Raw genomic sequence first — 16165 nt, forward strand, 5'->3', positions numbered from 1 at the left:
TTTTCTGGGCTACAGTTTTTTGGTTTGTTCTGGGTATGACAGTCTAATCTCCTTGGCTAGCCCGGGATGCTCAATCAGACTCCTGCAGCTGAATGTTTCTGAAAGAAGAAGAAGGAACAGAGACAGCTGTCCGTGCCAAATGCGCAGATAAGTATTCTGTGCACAACGATTCTGTGACAATCCCCTTCTTACATCACCTCCTTGTTTTTATGTACACAGTTACAACACTCTGGTTGGGTGCCATGTCTGTCTACAAATCTTAATAATGGAAGCTTTGCTTAACATTACATCTACAGGTCTGGGATATTAACTGATCCTCTCATCCTCTCTATCCTGGGGTGGCTTCCAAACGGGTGGGGTCATCCTCCCTTTTCTGAGAAGAGTGGTCAGCCAGGGGTCCAAGAAGGATGTGGTGGCACGCAGGGACATGCCAGATGTGGATGTAATCTAGATTAAAGTTGGGATTAAAAGCCCCACAGGCAAACGGGTTACTCCCTGAAACTAAACTTTATCCAGTTGCTTTGAATTTGATTTTGCTTTTTTTGTTTTCCCCAGAATCCCAGGGATTCCAGTGCAATCGCTTTTGGCATATTGTGGCATCTCTTTCCCATATGGCATCTCATTTCACGGCTATAGCTCTTGTGAGATTTATAGGTACAGTGGAATTTATAATTGTAGCTCCTGCAGCAACATATGGCCCAGAGTATATCAATCTGAATGAGAAAAATCTAACTTTGCATGATATGATGGATTACAGTACACAGACTAAGGCTATTATCCATCTCTATGCTCAACCGTTTAAGAGCCATCGATATCATAAGCAACAGTATGAATGATATTTCACAGCACTAATCATAACTCATATGAATCATAACTCTGAAAACAGTTATGGGGATCATTTGTCCTCATGTGAGCAATAAAGATGCACATGGGGTAATAAATGTGTTTTTAGCTGTTCAGATGGTTGAATGGGGCTCAGTAGGTTTACTGCTGAATCTCCTCGTAAAAAAAAAAGGTCAGGTACAAGTCATCACTCATGCTGATGTAAAAGGAAGTGAACTCCACCCCAAAATACCATTTTCTTGTGTTCACTGATGTGGCACAAAGAATAACATACTTTATGGCATTTTTAGCATTGCTTTAAGAACATTTGCTTTTTAAAGGGGAACATGTTATTCCTATGATCTAAGACAGTCCAAATATATTAGAAAACATGAACAGCTCTCTCCCAAAACAAAAACTAGAGTGCTAAAGCTCAAATTTGTGATGTCATCAGGTATAAAGGCAGGAGCAGCTCCATAGACAGTAGCACCCAGGGGAATGTTCTGAGTATATGGGCACATTTTCTGTGTCAGACCTGAGAGCACTACAATAGAATAAAGCTCATTTAGGTATAAAGGCTCCCATTCATTGTCTATGGAGCAACTCCAGACTTTATACCCTGTGACATCACAAGTTTGAGACTTACTTTTCTTGTTTCTGGATTTGAAAGAGCGTAGCTTATGTTCACAAATATTAACTGAACTTCCCTGGGCCATGAAAATTACATATTGGAATTCTTAAATTACGTGGTGTTCCACTTAAACATCAAATTTAGGAGACAACTAGCTTAACTTAGCTTAACTTATTTTATCTTAAGCCCCTTCACTTACAAGGTGGATATTTATTATCATTACCGTTATTTTGCCTCATCGTTTTTTATCAAAGGATCGATCGCAGAATGGGGAGGACAACTTTAAGCCAGCAGTAGCGCAAAAAAACAACTTCTGTGTAAAAGGGACAGCCAGCAGGACAGGACCATGGACAGGATGGATATGATGTTTTGACAATGTGTTATGTGTGTGACCATCCGCAGTAGTAGTTAGCAGCTAACCCAAAGAAGAACAGCAGACGACAATGTCCTCAAATTGGGAAGACAACCCTCCGAGCAGAGATCAGCAGCCGTATAACAAGGACGGTGAAGGACTATTTTTGCCATGTTATGCTGTTATTAATTTTCAGAAAGCACTGCTGATGCGTATGTTATATGTCACACTAGAGGCCGACGCTGTTGTGTTACATGCTGTTACATGTCACACCCGTCAAGCCTCTTGTGCTTTCTGGATGGCGGCATGCTGTTTAAAAGCACACACTGTGGAGGCATGATGCTACCGTTTTTTGGTTCTGTGTTAAAAATGCAAAGGCGGCTTAAAGAAGGGACTTTGCAGCAGCCCTACAGCAGGACCTCTGTGCAAAGAGGACTTCAAAGGCTGAAAGCAGGAGGAAGCAACTTGCCTGTCTATTGAACATTGAAAAATATCCCTACTAGTGCCTCCAACACTCCAATGTAAAAACAATAAGCTGTGGTTTCACCAGTAGTTCTTTAGTTAACAGAGGTCAGACTCAGCTGTGTAGCCTACCCCAGTCAGTCTTTACGCTAAGGTAAATGATGCTAAGCTACTGTAATTAGCTCCTAGCTTTAGCTCTATAGACAGACAATTAAGTGGCATCGGCCTTTTCATCTAAATCTGTGTCAAACTATTTCTAAAAACGTGATATAACTTGGCAAAACAGTTGAGAGAGGTGCATATTCAGCTTTTTGCAGAGACTAGATGAGGTGAGTGCTACCACTCTCTCATATCTGTAACCTATACATGCAGAGTTATTGCTAGCAGCAGGTTAGCTTAGGTCAGCTAGCTACCAGCAGTTGGTGGTTTAAAATGATGTTATATCTGAAACCGAACTCAGTTCACAGGCCTCATTTTCAGAGGTTCTGTTAATTACATTGTTTTGACATTATTATGAATGAATTTGTCATAAGAACCTGCACTTCCATCAAGTCTGGTTTAAATTAGAATTGACTGAAATAGGACACAGTTATCCTAATTATGAGCCATCATTACAGACAAAGCAACCCTATCTGTAAATACAGAACAAGGCAGTACACCAACTTCTACGTGAACTCCACATCCTCTGTGAGAGCAGCAGAAAAGCAATAATATACATATTTTAAATGATATCGCTTTCCCCTTGTTTCATACTCCTTAATTTGAGTATTGAATCACCTATCCTGCTGTGAATCACAGAAGTGTAATTAAACTCCTTGGCAGGAACCTGGCACTTCTGTCACCTCAGAGTGTTTGACAACATCCCACATCAAGTGTGAAACTACAGACGGTCGTGATCAAACTAATGCACCCACCACAGAAAATCATTCCCTTGTTTTTACAGGACATCATACCTGCTTCAAAAGTTGTCCACATCCTCTCAGTCACAAACTGTGTCCTCCGTATAACACTTGTGAAAGACAATTTACTCATTACAGTCTAAGTCAAAGGGTGGATGATGTTAACGATTTAATGGCTTTCACATCAGCCTCTCGTTATATTAATGCTTGATAAATGCCTGATAAATGCCTCACATTACTTTTGTTAATTGACTATCCTCCAAATGCAGCCACTGGAAATGAATTGAGTGTTTTAAGGCCCTTGTTCGGTCTCTTGTTGCTCTCTCCAAACAAATGGGGCTGATATCAGCAATGAGACCATTAAGTCACATCACTGGATTTAATTGGCAAAAATTGTTTCACAGATTACAAAAGCATTTAAAGACCAGCAGGAAGAGCTGGTAAACGCTTTGCACTTTTCAAATTAGGATCATTTATGTCCATTTTAGTGAAGATTTATGATCATATAAATTAAGCTATTACACAATTCTCTCATTATTTTTCTCTGGTACTCGCACTGACTCTTTTCTCTACAGTATTTTGCACACACCTCGTTCAGCCTTCTCTTTGGATCTTGTTTGCAGGTTCATCACATACACTGTTGCAGCCAAAACGTCTACACTCCCCTACTGAACACATATTGTCATGGCTCAGTTTCACTCCATGACCAAACTGAGGCTCCCTTGTGGTTTCAGCACAGTATTTTGTTCTTGATCTCTGTGTTTCTTTTTTCTCACTTTCCTTTTTCTAATTTGTTTCCTGCTTCTTTGTCTTTGTCTCGTCTTCCTCAAATCAACCCCTTAACTTAATTGACTGGACCGCTCGGCTGAAACAGACTTACTCAGAAAGTCACTAAGGCACTATCTAATTTATTTTAAAAGTTAAAAGTGTAAATGAACCATTAAAAGTTTTTAAAGGCATGTCCAGCATCTCTCTCTCTCTCTCTCTCTCTCTCTCTCTATCTTCTCACACACACCTACTCACACTGGAGACTGAGGGTTTTGGTGGGAGTTTTTCTTGCTCATTGAGAGTCTAAAGGTTGAAGGGGGTCACTGCGTGCATTCATTGTTCCCATAATGTGGGGGCGTTAGGAAGCCCTTTGAGACTCTAACTGTGATTATGAAGGCTGTACTTGCATATGTGTGTCTCTTGCTGTTGGTAAGTAAGGATGTTGATGCCGAGGGCTGGCGCAGAAAAGTGCGAGGTGTTATGGTGAAGTAAGGTAATGGTGGAGACTCAACAGACACGCCAGATGGATTGTCATGTGTGTAATCTGCCTCCCTCTTAGCACTGTGACATTACAAGAAAAACAGTCCTGGCAAAAGCTTATTATAGTGAGAGAAAAAAAGAAAAAGAAAAGACATGATGGTATTTTCAAATTATTATTCGCACTCCACACCTCTCTGATTCCACAGTAAACGATCCAGCTCAGGGAAAGGTTTTTAAGAGTGACTGAGTGACTCAGTTCTGTGGTCTCACTTTTTTAAAATTAGTTAAATATTAATGAAATTTCCATCTTCAAGAATTCCTGGGGCCACAAAAAGGCTGAGCAGAGTCTGAGTCAGAGACTGTACACTGCAGTGAATGTATTTATTAAAAATAATCAGCAATATTAAAGCAGAAGATGTGAGAAAAAATGTTATGTAAAATTTGGCCATTTACAAGAAACTTAACCACTCATGGGGAGCCAGTTTTCATCAGGTAGCCTATAAGCAAATATAGTTTTGTCATTAGTTGTCCAACACAAATGCAGAGAAGGTTGTCAGAGTAGTTTGATGTCAAATTAGCTGCCTCCTTTTCAAGTTAGATGAAAAGACCAATCGCCTACTGCTCTCATATCTGTACGGTATATAGCCTATAGCCTGGCTAGCCAGCAGATGGTTAGCTTAGCTTAGCATAAAAACTGGAAAGAGGAGTAAACAGTTAGCCTGGCGCTGCCCAAAAAAAAAAACAATGTATATCCACAAGATACAATGTGTTCAGTAAGTGGGACATACACTGTATGATTTTAAAATCAGAATTAGCTTTGTTGGATCATTAGCTTTTTTGGACGATATTTGCCGTTTAGTGGGGGGAAGCAAAGAATGATCATGGCCTGATCAACTGCTTTTGACTGCCTGTCAGAGATTCATCTTGTCTGCAGACATTCGGATGAATTTCTGGCATACATTTTGCCAGGCTCTTTTACAGTTGAAGCAGAGCCACAAGTCAATTCCCCAAGGTCAGTGCCTGTTTTCTTACTCAGTCATACAGTGTGGCTAATGCCCAGCTAGTTTGTTGGTGCTGCTATCTTGCTAATTTATGTGTGTCTTTGTATTGTGTGTGAAAGAGAGAAGAGAGGGAGACCAAGAGAAATCAAAACTTGGACCCATTTTTGTAGAAGTGGACTTTAAAGCTTTTTTGGTACATCTGAGTTACATATGTAAACCGTACCTCCTGCCCGCAGCCCCTAAGCTTTCAAATGATTTTTTTTTTTTTTTTTTTTACAATTATCAGTAGCCAGAACAGTCCGCAGGAGCCAACAGACTGTTTTATTTTCTATTTCACACGTACAGCGTAAAGTGAGTACACTCACACTCACACAGGATGTTGCTTGAGGATCAGGCCGTACAGCGTGAGCACATAAATCATGAACTTTAGCTACACATTGCAGACAATTTACTCAGTGGGAGTTTGAATTAAAAAACATTTAAAACAGGCTCAGATTGTACAGTGTATGCCCAGCTTTAGTGAGGTCCAAAGGCTATGGCAGGCAGATTTAATCACATTCAGACAGAGGTTCCAGGCCAGCCGTTTTCCCCTGCATACACATTCTGTGCTAAGCTGAGCCAACCATGGAGATATGATATCATTCTTATCATTTAACTGTAGGCAAAAATAAGCATATAAGCATATTTCCCCCAAATGTCAAACTATTCCTTTAAACTTTTTGGTGAAATGGATGATGTTGTAGAACCATCTGATTTTTGTCTAGTTTTACAGTCTTGACACCCACCAGTCTCTGACCATCAAACCCCCCAGGGAAGCAACTAGAAGGAAGGGATGTAGGAAGGCTATTTAAAATTCATAGCCAGCTTTACTTTCATCCTATATTTATATACTGATGACGGCACAGCAGCTACAGTTAAGTGCTGCGGGGTCATCTGAGCTAAGGGGTGTTTTGCAAGAGGCGCTGTAATTTTCATAGTGGAGCCACCACTTGACTTTCAGTGTTCTTCAACCATTAATTGACCGAGGCTTAATAAAGGAAAGAGAGAGAGAGAGAGAGAGAGAGAGAGAGAGAGAGAGAGTTTATGTGTTTGTGGGGAGAGGTGAAGAGGGGCGTTTGATTTTGGCCTATGTGCAGCCCTTAGGGTAGGTCACTTTTTACCAGTTTACTGTATCTGTATTTTTTTGAGAATTCATGGGTAAAAACTATCTGGTGAATGTTTTCTACATTTTTTGCAGTATGTTGCCTCTCAACATGGAGATATGAATAATATAAAGTGACTGGTCTTGTGCCAAATAAATCCACTGGACCTCATTTTCATAGACAAAAAGACGAAGTATTCATCAGTAACTGTTACAGCAGTGTAAGCAATGGCCTTGTCCCCTTTTAAATCATATAGCTCCACTCCACTGTGAGAGACCTGAGTTTGTCTGACCAAAGACTTCGGTCTGTCCCGGGATCCAGGTCTAAGTGTAATGGGGACAGGGGTCTCTCTATCGCTGCACTGGAACTCTGGAATTCTCTTCCTCCCATCATCCAATTCTTCCCTGCCACTGAGATTTTCAAGAGTGGTCTTAAAACACACTTTTACTCACTGGCCTTTAATTGTGCATAATGTGACTGTCTTTGTTGCTGTTACTGTCACAATCATGTCAGTGTGGTGACAGTACTAAAACAACAAGGATACAATTTCTTTTGCTATAGGTGCAACAATAACAGTGATAATAGGTTAACATTGCTGCTAATATTATTCTGCAGCTATTATCTTTCAAATTGTTGTGTTTCTCTTCTGTCTTTTGTTTTTGCTTTTCTCTGTGTGTGCTGTACTTTGAATCGACTCTGTGTTTAAAGTGCTATATAAAAAAAGTTGATTTAACTTGACTTGACTTGTAAAAGATGTTAGATTGCTCAAAGCTGGACTCGGCAGTTTCATTTGGCATCACTAGGCAAAAATCACATATTAATCTCTGAGCATACAGTACTTCAAACAGACTGAGAAAACACCAGACTTCTGAACCTCGTCTTGGTCTGTTTTCTGTTTGGTCTGCTTTAGAAAATCCATCCGGTGATGGAAGATAGAAGGTCTTTCAGCAAGAGAGCATTTCGGTGAAAGCCTGATTCAACTGTTAAAAATCCTGCAGAGAAAGTTGCAATTCCAGCACTGCACTGCAAAGCCATTTAAAAACTGAGAGACTTTTCGAAAAGAGAGTCTTAAAGAGAGTTTGACAGTTAACACCATAAAATGCTGCAGCTTCAAGTTCATGTTTTTGTAGCTAACAATAATTAGATCCTCAAATCATAGTGTGTCCTGTGCCTCACTCCCCGCTGCTACAGACTATCTCTCTGGGAGGAGAGCAGCATCTCCAGAGACTGACTGACTTCCTGCAACCCAAATCCAGCCAGTGCAAACCCCTGCTGTGAGGGACCGGACAGCCCCGAGTCTCACATGGATCAGTGAACTTTTTGTCGCTGTCATTACACAGGTCACAGCCAGCGCTGCCGCTGGCCACCAGCCAACTGTGACACCCTGCACTGAAGGGTTTGCCCAAATTCAAGCCACTGCCATGCACCAAAGGTCCATCTTCCCTGCTGCTGCCTTGCTGTTCTCCCTGAGAGGCAATCCACAGGTGGCAGGGAGAGAGGTGGAGGGCCTGTGGGCTAGCTAGTTAATTCTTGTCTCATTTTTGGTCTGATAAATTAAGAGAGAGAGCAGGGCAAGGAGGAAGGAGCTGAGTAATGTGCTGCGTGCAACCACAATGCAATGTGATTAAATAAATCACTGTATAGGAAAGTAAAGGGAGGGACTTAGGACAGAGAGGGGAGACAGTAGGTTTACATAACCAGTGCCATTACATCAAAATTAAAGTGATTCTAGCTGTAAAGATAACGGGTTGACACTGAGATTGCTCATGCTTTTATAAATCAAATTATTTGACTTTAACTGTAATTATGGACACCCTAGGTCAGGTGTAGTCAAGGTAAAATCACTTTCACCTGAATGTTGCTTCTGTAAAAGCAGAAAACATTTTGTCAAATACATTATGCCGAATCCTTCTCTTCTATTGTTTTAAATTGTGTCTTGTTGCTTTTAATGTCTCTGTAAAGTACTTTGAATTACCTTGTGTTGAATTTTGCTATACAAATAAACTTGCCTTGCCTTGCCTTGGTATTGAAAGGAAATAAATCACAAATTAATGCCATTTATTTGCCATTACAAATGAAAAAATAGAAAAAATAGACTGAAACTGTTTTTAAAAACATTTAATAGTGCATGCAAGGTTATCCGAAGATGAACTAGACTGCATTCAAGTTTGTACTCATACACAGATGAAATATGTGTTCAGCTACAGCGGGATAATAGAAGAATGATATTTTGATTTATGCTTACTGCAAAACTCTTGTACTGTATGTTGTATTGGCTGTATCATCACAAGTAAGACCAAGGTGCAGCAGATGTCACTGATTTTACTGCCATGTGAGCTTATGCTCTTATTGCACACCGTCCTATTACTGCATGTCCACATGTTGGAGATCATACTTGTAAATTCCTCCTTTTTTTATATCAAATGTCGTCTTGAAATCCTTCTTTGTCATTGCATTTGATCTGTATTTGATCCCTGTTGTTTGTGTCAATGTGGATACACACCACAAGATTTCTGATAAGTCACAGGTCCAATTAAGCCACACAGATACAGAACATCAGGCTATAGAAACCCCTATAGAGGCTGTATCCCGCCATCTAGATCGAGAGACCGTGGCTCAGACTGCAAATGTAGAATTTAATCAGCTGAATGAGTCATCGAGGAGTCCCAGAGTGTCTTCTTCCCCTAATTTAAAGGAGTGAAAAAAGAAGAAAATCTGTACAACCAACACTGTAGGGACGCTAGGACCAATTTATTGAATGACATGAAACGTGTATGTCACTGAAAATGGGAAGAAAAGTTGTTTTGCTGGAGTTCTGTCTAATATGAAATGTGAAAGTTGGTTTAGCAGAGCACAGGGGAGAAATCAGGTGAATGTGAGGGTTTGATATGAATGTGAAACTACTGGAAAACACAATGCCTTTTTGGGTGACAGAAATGAGTAGAGACAGAAAGACAGCAAGTGGTAAGATATCAAAGACAGAAAGGGGGCAGATGGAGGGGAAGAGAGCCTCTTTATCTGCCTTCTTAGCTGAGGTCGGGGGCATTTTCAGCTTTATAATGAGCTGGACTATATGTGCTCGGACTCTGAATTAGCCCTTTATGTGGTGTCAACTTCTCTCTGATCCGCTTCTCTTTGAAAAAAGGAAACCTTTAGCACAGGAGATGCACACACACTGGCACAAAGATAGTAAACACTCTATGTGATACACACAGAAACCGTCTAAAGCTCAGCAGGAGGGCAGCACGAGCAGCAGCTATGAAGCCTGTAATGAAAACAAAAGTCCTTCCTACAGGAGGCTGTTCACGCTGAATCACTATTCCAGAGCCGTACTCCACAAGGTTTGCTCCAGTTATAAATGATGACTACCAAAGAGTACCTCAGTGGGAGAAATAACACTGTTGGAAACAAGGGAGATGCAAATTATATTGAAGAAATTTATTATATTGAAGAAATGTAATGGTTTGAAAACTCTGCCTGGACTTGATACGCTGCAGTTCATGAGATTCATTTTTCTGACACATTTACATTCTGATCAGTGTTTTGTCACGTTTTGTGTTTAACCAGGTCATGTTGTCTAAATGTCCACAGTCACAACAGGATACTGTTTGTATCACTCCAGAGTGAAATGGAGCAGCTTTGTTGTCCTGGTTATCTATTATTGTTATTGCATAGATGGATTGCTCCAAATAATCTCTGTCTTTGGTAGGGTATTAGCCCCCGCTTGTGCTGCTCATGGAGTGTAATCACTATGTTCGCATTTGACAGTTTCCATTAATACTGTACTTTCAGGTGACAGAAAAAAAGCTACAGTTTTCATCAAATAAGAGTCACACTGTGGCAGGTCATTTAAGACTGAACGAGTGTATTTGTTGGTTGATCCAAACACAGATTGCAAGTCTGTTTCTTTTTCACAGATATTTAATGAGCATTGTTGGAGGGTGCCTGAGGCCCAAGATTTTCATTTCCACAAATGCTTCTTTATAATTGTTGTGCACATGATAAGAATAAGCAACCTGAAGTTGAGATGGCAACTGCTACAGGGACACCTTGCCAGTTTTCAACCAGCTTTGTGTCATAATAATGTGGGTAGTGTGTGTAAATGGAAAACTTCCCTCCATCTTAACAGGCCCAGACTTCTCTGCTCTTCTCTAGGCTCAAAACCACTGGATGACGCAGTAATAAGTTCCATTAACACTGGAAAGTAGAAATTTCCGAGTTCCCAATTGGAAACACACCCTGAAGTCAGATTTCTGACTTGAAAGGCAGGAGGAACTTCATCAACCTTGGCCTCAGAATCTAAGATGGCTGCTCTGGACATCAAGAGTGGTGAAAGCAGTAATAATATATTGTTTAAATAGCACTTCTGTCTTATTTTTGTCTCATTGAAACAGCTGTACATACAGTCCTGTCCAACTTCTATTATGTACATGTTGCTACTGTGTCTGTATGTGCAAAAATGTAACGCCTTCCAATCATCTGGTGGCTAACCTGGCTAGAACTGGTAGGCTTCTGCTAACAGCATCTTGGTTTTCTGACTTGTTGTTCCAGAACATGGTCAACTTGGTAGTTATGTAATTCCCAGCTCTGACCTCCGACTTCAGAGGTAAATGGAACGCAGCATAGGGCTAATGTTTGAACTACAGATTGCGCCTTCGCATTTTCACCAACACAGAGTGTAGAGGCAGATTGAGGGAGAGTCCTGCCTCTCTCCTTCTCTCTCAAACTCAGACCAAACTGTAAAACTAGGAAGTGCTGATTAACCAAGATTCTGTTGCCTATTTCTCACCTAAGATGTCTTCAGAAACATATTTTAGTGCACTGTTTGGCTGTAATATGAGAACTTGTGAACAGGAAGTGGGCACCATACTGTTTCTTGTATTGTAAAAACAGAGGCTGAAAATATTGAGATCAAAGGGTAAATCTAAGCAGTGCTGATCAAATATGAACCAAGATTCTGTTACCGCGTTACCTATTTCTAACCTAAAATCTTTTCAGAAAAATATTTGGGTTTAGTCTGTTTAACTGTAATTTGAGATATTGTTTCCTGTGCCTGAACGGCCAAGTTCACATTACATTACAAATGTTTTTTCTGGTCATGTAGCAACAAGAAAGAAGCAATTTGCTTCTTTCTACTGCATAGACTGTCTAGTTTTATGAAAAGACCATCTTGCAGGCTTGCAGTTCAAATAGATTTCAGTCATAGCAGTGCCCTCTATTCAACTGGACAGCCTAGGCTACTACAAACATGTCAGGAGCCAGTCAGCTACTTTGAGTGCTTAATTAGTTTATTAGCATGTTAAGTCTGCCTGCTAGATAACTGCAAATGAACTGTGCATAGGCGTGGGATAGAAGTTACCTTTCTGTGTTGGGAGCTATGTGCCAAACCAATCGCCAGAATAAATGGTGACATTGTACATTTCTGCAATCCACAGATGTATTTGTATGTTTCATATGTAGAGGATGTGTTGAAACTTTATGTTTCTGTTTACATTTCAATTTTTCTAGTTGTGACAAAGCAGTGGTTAACCTGTGATTAGATTTAGGCACAAAAAGCACTTGGTTAGGGGTTGGAAAAGATCAGGTTTTGGCTTAAAATACCTGGTCTGGTCACTTCAAACATGGCTGGCAATTATCCTGACGTCTGGTCAAAAAATACCCACTTTTGTTTGGTTGGTTTTGAACTGTGTTCTGCTGCTTAGTAGTGGTCTCACACCATCCACCATCCCCTCCTCCTCCTGATGAGATTCTCAGCTCATATACATCTGAACTGCATAACATAAAATGTTGATATGAAGAAATGTACAACTGTAACATATCTGTGGTTTGCAGAAAAGTACAGTGCCAGCATTTTTCCTGGCTACTGAGCTGAGGACGAGTTAGTGTTTTTAAATGTGTAACCTGACTTGCTAGACTGGCAAGCATGGCAGCATTTGGCTTAGGATACAGCGCCAGTAAAAAGCTAACTGACCTGCAACTAGAAACATATTGGTTCTCATTGTAACTTGGAATTAACATCAGTATTTTCAGCCTTTTTGTTTATTTCTTAGCGTGTGAACTTGATGTAGCCCTGTGAAAATTTGATAAAGTTGTGGGATCTCACAAGATTTTACTTTCTTATAAACAAATAGAAGCTTTCCTGGTTCATAGTTTGGCTGCCTATTCTCTTTTGAGATTAGTTTTATCTGTATATTCAATGCTGCATAGGGCTGTCAGTGTAAATAATTAAATATGTATTGTGCATAGTGGCATTTCTGGTATTCCCTGTTATTCTAGAAACCAAATACACCCCAAGTGTAAACCTATACAGCCTATTAGTAAAGTGTAAGAAATCTCTGAGGCATCTTCTGGTTTTATCTAGCAGATAAGAGATCTCAAACACCATCACAGCAGCTGAATGTGAGCATTGTATAACTGTATCAAATATTATGTAATTAAATGCACTTTAGTTAATCAGTGAAAAATCTGACAATTCCCAAATACGTCAAAAACGATGCATCTCACACTCATGTTTTCTTTCTGCCTTTCCCTTCTGTCATTTCCTTTCTCTCACTTCCCTGTAATGCATCATTCATCACATATACCTTAACATTATACTCTAGCCAAACTGATGAAAGCTGTATACTTGCATATACTGTAAATAATCTGATAAAGCCCAGATGCAGCGCCCTCAGATTGCTTGCTGATGCATGAAGGAACGCCAGCATCTTGAAATGATCAACACTGAGGTGACACCTGTCAGATGCAGCATATCATGCTGCTGATAAAACAAAATCCTTCATCATCAGCGTATGGCAGATCTTTTTCAAACATCATCTTTGTTTAACCATCCAGGAAATGGGGATGCTAACAAACCCAAGGGAGCTATTCCCTTGTGTATTTTTTTTTAAAATGCTCTAACAGCAGCTGATCCCACTCATTAAGCCCCAGCTCTTCCTCCCTCTTGTATCTACCTGTAAACACCTTCCCATTTCCTGGAAACGACCTCCTGACTCAACACACCTTTCACCTGGAGACCAGAGCTCAACATCAACAGGTGAGATAAGCCACTTTCATATTCAGTTTTCCCTGCACAGGGAACACAAAAGTCCATCAATTTGTGTTAAATCTTTTTTCATTACAAGTGAATGGTTTTAGGCAAGGACAGGTTGTGATGTGTGCTTGCTGTGGGGTTATGGTGACTGGAGGACCGAACATGGATATTCCTCAATTTGGCAGCCGCTCATCTGGAACCAATATTGTGTCTGTCAGTGTGCAACGAGGGCATCACACATCCAGCAACATAACCAACTTTAGATTCCTTTAATCATTGCTGATTTAGATTATTGAGCAAAGGAAATCTCCAATAATTAGACCAAATTTTTTAAGGAATATTTTGACATGTTTGGCCTTGGGATTAAACAAATTGTCAGTTAGTGAGATTTAGAGGTGCTGGTAGGTGGATTTTTCTACCTTTGGACAGAGCCTGGAAAGCTCTTTTCCTTGTTTTTTGTTTTTATGCTAAGATAAGATGACACCTGCTGGCTCTAACCACATAATTAGCATGCGCTAATGAATATATTGTATCTTATTTGTTTAATCTGTACAGAGAAAGAGAAATTTAAAACATGTGGTTTCAGAGAGCAGTGGCTGGGTGCAGCTGTACCCCTGCTTCCAGTCTTTATGCTAAACTAAGCTAATTACCCCCTGGCTCCAGCTCACATTTAAAAGTTTCACATTCCTTCGAATGCTTGAATGCACATGTAGTATACAACCAGCTCAGTGGCAATTATTAGGCTCCTGGTATGATTATTCTCGGATATATACTCACATTTGCTCCTCACCAGTAAAGATTTGCTCGCCAGCCCACACATTCGTGGAAACACTATGATTAAAGTTCTCGTTTTTAGCTGGTGTTAGAAAAGGTTTCGCATGACCGGTGGATGGCCCGCATGCAATCGGCGAGTTGGCTGGCTCCCCTCTGCATCAGCAACACCGCCATCTGGGTAAGCCCACACACACCTGTGCTTTCTGGGAGTGTGCCACAGAGAGGCAAGCAAAGGCTGAAGCAGAGGTGGAGGGGAGGAGACAGGATGCACGGCTGCGAAAGACAGGTCATGCACCCGGAGACTGTGCATCAATTTATCCTGATATAGTTTTAAACATTTAGTGAAACCACCGTCACTGCTCTAAATGCTTCAATCCGCAATTAATAAAGTATTTAGAGGGTGGGAGAGATAATGAAAGGCGATAATATAGGGACTGAGTAGCAGAAAAATGGATGGAAATGCGATGTAATGGAGATATATAAGGACCTTGCTTTCCCCAAATAGTTCAAATTCCTCCTCAGTTATACAGCGCATTTAATTTCCCTGGATAAGTAGGTTTAGGAGGAGAAACATGCTTATTACAGGGGAAATGGATGTCACACGTTAATGCATTTTGTCTGCATCATTCTTCAATTGTCGCTTGGGGGAAAGGGGAGGAGAGGTTAGCGGCGCACCTGTTCTCTCACCACTTGGGCACAATAGGGCCTGATCCATGGATTAATGGTTATCCAAGTCAAAAAGGTCAAATATATTTCCCCTCGGGCTTGCAGCAAGTCTTGGCTGAGTTTGCGTGTGTCTGCAGAATTTCTGGCAAACCTGTCAGCCGCCCTCTGGAGGAAACCCGCTTCCATACAACTCTGCTCCATTCATTCACCAGAATAATTCACACTCAGCTGAAAACAAAACAGACCACCGAACATTCTTGGTGAAGAAAGTGTGGAGATGGATGAAAGGATATCTGCAAGCTACAGGAATGTGCAGATGTGGAGTATGTGTGCTGCAGCGCAGGAGCAGCAGCGTATATGTGCGTGTGGGTTGGTGTGAGTGAGGGTGCGTACATGCTTTGGTTTTTAAGCAGGGTTGAATCCTAAATGACTATTGAGCCGTTTTACGGAGAAGACAGAGTGGGGAAGGTGCCGGGGGCCAGTTTTACAGAACCTGACTGGCCTAAAAATTAGCTCCCAAAAACATCTTTAAACTTCCCAGCTGTGCAGAGTTTACAACCTCACAGTTCTTCTAATTAAACCATCAGAGACCAATCAATCTGTCATATGGCATATATGAATATGTATTATAGCTTCAGAAACACATTTCTTACAGTTTCTGGGGAGCTATAAGGACAAAGTCATTGTATGCCCATTTGCAACCAGATTAGAGAAACAAAAGCACCAAACTGACTTAAATCAGTGAGAATCAAATACTTGATGCGGCATGTTTGTGTGTGTGTGTGTGTGTGTGTGTGTGTGGCACGCCTCCAGCAGGATCTGAGATAAGACTCGTCTTTTATCGCAGACAAATACACAGAGATGGGCTGCAATAAACAGTGATTTTCCGGACTTTTGGCTCCGCTGCTAATCAGTGAGCCGTCCAGTCAATGCCAGTAGACTCCCACCCCGTATGATTACAACCACATTGTTCCTTTACAATGACCTTGGCTCATCACACAATCAACAAAAGTCTCTGATTGCATCACACAAACACCTCGACTGGCTTGATAGCTTTTACAGCAATTACTGTCTGTGGTGCATGTGTGAGAGGCTGTTGGACACATTCAGGGTGCATCAGTAATCAGAGATGTTG

Source organism: Epinephelus fuscoguttatus, linkage group LG4 (assembly GCF_011397635.1).
Source record: "Epinephelus fuscoguttatus linkage group LG4, E.fuscoguttatus.final_Chr_v1".
NCBI classification, from domain to species: domain Eukaryota; kingdom Metazoa; phylum Chordata; class Actinopteri; order Perciformes; family Serranidae; genus Epinephelus; species Epinephelus fuscoguttatus.